Raw genomic sequence first — 5,380 nt, forward strand, 5'->3', positions numbered from 1 at the left:
ACATATATACAATGAAATATACTCATAAAGTCATTTATTTCCATTTTTCACTCACCTACATGTCTATAATATGTCTCTCTTGTTTTTTAAATCTTCTAATATTTATTAGTACTGCCCATATCAAAAAATAATAATAAAATAAAATATTTACATTTCCCCAGCAGCTATCAACTTCCAGTAGTTTCTTAGTAAAGAATGTACTTGGTGAGCCTCTCCCCATTACATTCCAGAGTTTTATATTCTATTTGTATTATCAATTTATCTTATAACCAGAGCTGCTTTGAGTTAGTGAGTACGGTGGCCATGTCATGTCCAGAAGACAGCATTGCACAGTACTCTTCCTGTACTCTTATCTCCTGGTTATTACATTCTTTAAGCATCCTCTTTAGGAATTTTATGAGTCCTGAGGTACATACAGTTTGGGCGTATAATGCAGAGATGAAAAACTGGGAACATTCTTAGAATAAGAGGCTAAATACTCTGTCTATTTTCTTGTATCCAAATAATAAATATTGGGTGAGTATGGAAACCACAGAATGAAATATTCCATACCCTTGAATTCTACAGACTTTTCCTCGAATGATGCAAGTTAAGCACCAGGGTAAGTACAAGAAAAGTTTGAGGAGTTTAATTTGTTTGTTTGTTTTTGTTTCGTTTTGTCATATTTTTTAGTTTTTCCTTTTTCTTTGTGTTTTATTTTTCAACTTGCTGTTTCACAAAAATCTACCATTGACACATGTAGCCATAATTAATCTTTATACTTAAATGAGTGTGGGACAGTTAGCTTGTGTGTGGGCGCGGGTGTGGGTCTTGTTTGGCAGACTTGTGGTTTCTGCCTGTCTTCCACCCTAGGCGACTCAGAGAGGCCTGGCTCCAGGGAGCAGAAGTGCTGAAATTTGACTGAGATCCTTCCACATGGCGCTAAGAACTGGGCTAAGAAGCTGCTCGAGGCTCCGCCCAGGCATGGAGAAGTCTCAGTCTGAAGGTCCCATGGGGGCAGGGCTCATGAGTGGACCCGGAGTCAGGTGGTCTCCATTCAGAACAGAGACACGAGAGGAACGAGGGGAGAGAAGTAAGCCCCTACAGTGCCCCACAGGAAGGAGACTCTTGGTTACTGCACTCGTTCAGCTGTGTTGGCTGCTCAGCTAGCTTTCTTGAATTGGCAGCCTCCATGGCTAGAACACAGAGAAATTTTCAGCAGGAGGTTAGGTGGCAGAGGAGGCTCATTAGTTAAAGGCCTTCTCCATGGTTCTCCAAGGTTCTCCATGGTTCTCCAAGGTTCTCCATGGCAGGGCCCCAAAGACACAAGGAAGACCATGATTTTAAAGGGTTTATTATCATGATAGAAAGGTAGATGAATCTAGCTCTACTCACCCCCCGCACTCCCAGGGTGGGGCTTTGGTTAAATACCATTTGTAAGGAGGATGGTCTGGGAAGGAATACTTAATTGGCTATGCCCTCTGGCCTTCAGGTATCTCATTAATGTGGAAATCTCTTGAGTCTGAGGCCTATAGTCAAGTCCTCTACCTGTGGAGGGGCTGGTAGGGGCATTGCCCTATGTGACTGAAAGGAGCTGATCAAATGGAGGTCTTAGACCATGTGTCAGGAGCCTGGAGTCTGGGAGTGTAGCAAAATATATGTCGTCCCTTGCAGGCATGGACACATGTTGGGTCTCTGGCTATCTCTAGCCAATCCTCTACCAGAAATCAAGCCATTCTTGCATGGTCCCACAAATGAGTTTTGAAGTAAATTAAAATATATTAATTTAAAATTAATATCCTTAAAGAAGGATATTAATTAAGGAATTTCAAGTTTGCCTACAAATATATCTTAAAAAGTAATTTGTTTCCTGTTAACACCTGATGGTGTTAACATCTAGATGACTTCTTCACTTCTGATGACAGAAATCTCAAATCATTAAGATATAACATAGATTTACCAGAAGCTATTTGGAGAGTCTGTAGCATTACCATACAGCTTTTGATATGATTAATGCCATCTTAATGTATATTAACATTTGGTAAAATTATTTTCAATTAAGTGAGCAAAATCATCAACAGATAAATATCTTTAAGAAACAAACCATCTAAGTTAACATTTTAAATTGTTTTAAATGATAATAACTAACAAACAATACCAAAAAAGATATAACATTGCCAAACAAATAAAATATCAAACTTTTAGATTGTCATATGTATCTATTGCTTGATAAAAATTTTGAAGCTTATTTAATATATTTACCAATTTTATGAAATAGAATATTACTAAAATTGAGAGAAAATGAAATCCTTTACGTGATCCACAGTTTCACATTCTCATAACTATTTTATCTTGATGGGTAGAATACATAAAATTATGTTTTAACAGCTATAATTTAATGGCTTTGTTCTCCCCTGTTTCTTAGAAGTGTTACAGTACATCTAGAGAATATTTTATCTAATAAAGATGCATGGAAATATATTATTCTGGTTTATTTTGTTTTGCTATGTTAACATTGTAACCAAATCAAATTCAGAAAGAAATGGTTTATTTTTAACTTACACCTCCAGGTCTTAGTCTGTCATTGAAGCAAGTCAGAGCAGGAGCTCAAGTAGAAACTGATGCAAAATTCCTGTTTTCCTAGGCATGAGCTCTGCCAGCATTTTTGTATGGCACAAGCCTCTCTACCCAGATATGTTATTACTTACAGTAGGACTGGTCCCTACTATATCAATTAACAATTAACAAAACTTCCCTACAGGCATTCCATCATATTTGATGGAGACAATTCTTAACATGAGTGACTTCCATGGTTGCTCTATTTGGGTCAAGCTGACAAGAAAATCTAATCATTATAGATATGAAATTTACTTTTCCACCTATACTTTGAAACCATAATTTGGCAAGCATTTTTGTAATATCTACAATCCGCAGAATATTTATTTCCCCCAAAATTCAGGAAATCACTCAACCTCTTTTATGTATATCTTATTCATGTAAGGAAATCATAGTATCTGTCAGGATATTGTCCTAGCTTCATGTTTGTTGCTGTGATAAAATGTAAATTAAACAAACTTTGAGGAGTAGAAGATTATTTTGTTTTACAAGTTACAGTCCATTATTATATGAGATCCAAACCATAGCTCAATATAGAAACCTGGAGATAGGAACTGGACCAACAACCATGAAGACCATGAAGACTTTATTGTCTTTTTTCTGTGGATTTCTCAGTTTCCCCTCTTTTTGTAGGGTATGTTTATTTTAAATGAGAAAAAAAAACTCTTTAGGCTTTTTAAAAAGGAAAGGAATATTCCACTGCAAGAGAAGACACTAGGATAAAAATGACAAGTGTCTTAAATCCAGGCCTTCCAAGAGCCAATTGCAAGGAAATATTAAAAAAACAAACAAACAGGTAATTCTGTAAAGTTATAAATACTACACATTTTACTAAAATGTAAACTTATTTCTCTTTAAAATTTTTAATATATCAAAAGGCCTGCTTTAATGATATGCTAGTCCCACCAAAAAATAACCCCAGTAACACACACTCACCTCCATCACTAACAATGATCAAGTTGACCAGCCAACTCATACTTCTAACTTGTGTGTGGATAAGTAAGCATCTTCTAAACCTAAACACAGGGACAGGTAGTGGTAAGCAGTGGAATGCCACCTGCTACATCTCTAAAATCTATCAGCTCCTGAAGAGTGTACAGGTAAACCCTAAGTAGTATTGAAGAAATTGAACCCTATATAGCCAACTTTCCTTTTACTGAGACCCAACTCTTACCTCAAGAGAGCCACACTTCTAACCAATCTCCTCACTCAAACTTAGCACCCAGAAAATAGTATGGTAGACACACACACACACACACACACACACACACACACATATCCTTTCATAGGATCCTATTTGGAATTTCTACTGGGCAGGCATAATCTCAGCATTTGTTCCTGTGATCTTGACTCTGGCACAGAAGTAAAATTGGTAGTGAGCCTCCATGATATTTCTGTCATACTGTTTGTCTGCCCCCAGACCACAGCAATACAGACTTTGGGGTCAGGGAAGCCACTGTAAGGCTAAACAAAAGCATACTCATCTGTTCCCATGAGAGTATATTCCTGTTCCATTCCAAATTAGGGGTTCTGATTGCTCATAATGTCCATTACTCATTTACAGTTGTGACTTAAATTGGTTTCGGCAGATTTCTGGTTAAACTTATCACAGAACACCAACTTGTTGGCCTCTTTGCAGAAGTGATCTCAAAATATGGCAACAGAGCTGACATAAGTGGAGTTGTTGGAGCCTTCTAACTGAAAGTTACTAGAGTCATCAAAGTTCCACTCATGTTACTCTTCTGTACACTTGTGCTCACTTTAAGGTACAGACCTTTCAGAATAGCCCTTCTCTGGAACCATCAACCCGGATATACATGGCTTGGATTTCTCACCCTATGTCAGGTACATGTATATTTGATTGATGGCTTTATTCAAGTAGGAACTTTCTGAGGTCGCCATGGTCGAAGGTGTTCTGAGAGGTGGTTGGCCAGCCACCTATCTCACTCAAAAGCACATTCCCAAATGACTAACATCCTATTTATAAATGCTTGTTCCTTATTACTCTCTCTTTACAACAGCTGACCTAAATGTCCTTCAAAGTATAAATTGTCAATGAACAAGTGGTATATTATTAAATATTATTCAGATGTAAAAAACATAAAATAATGAATTTATCAATTAAATGGATTTTAAAGATTACATTGAATAAGATAACCTAGATTTTCTCATTGGAGCTTTATAGCTCCAAATCTTCAGATATGATTATAAAAACCAGAAGCAACCTCTGAAACTAGAAAAGTAAAATTATTATTTAGGAACTAAAGCAATAGATAGGAAAATAGAATGGTATTAAAGATATGAGAACGGCAATATAAAAAGAGGAGAGTTCTAATTAGGATGGAGTGGAAAATAACAATAAAGATATCTATAAAAGTCATAGGAATCATACTATTACCTATCTATCTAAAATTACCTATAATACATATGTCTGTATACCCATATACATATAGAATTTGAATGAGATTTTCACATCTGGGTTGACAATATTCCATCAATTAGCCATAGCCTATCTAATAAGAATCCCAATACTGGATTGAAAAGACTTTTGAATTGTTGGTAAAGGTTGTGTAACACATGCTAAAAGTATTATAAATCATTACTTTTGCTCTTATCTGTACCCTTTGCCCCAAAGGTGAAAAGTAAGTCCCCATTGCTTAAGGAAATTTGCATTTCTGACACAAGGCTCAGAAGATTTGCGTAGAGTGTGACATGTAAGCCTCCCCATCTAAGAACTGAAGGCTCCATGAAAATTTTCAAGGTTGCGTAGTAACCATTAGTCCTA

General features: G+C 36.4%; 1 pseudogene; it reads right to left on the minus strand.

Annotated features, from left to right (window-relative positions):
* Positions 1 to 1,080: 1,080 nt before the first annotated feature.
* Positions 1,081 to 4,497, minus strand: LOC114630627 (annotated as a pseudogene).
* Positions 4,498 to 5,380: the final 883 nt, after the last annotated feature.

The sequence above is a fragment of the Grammomys surdaster genome, unplaced genomic scaffold, assembly GCF_004785775.1.
Source record: "Grammomys surdaster isolate TR1022 unplaced genomic scaffold, NIH_TR_1.0 67, whole genome shotgun sequence".
NCBI lineage: Eukaryota > Metazoa > Chordata > Mammalia > Rodentia > Muridae > Grammomys > Grammomys surdaster.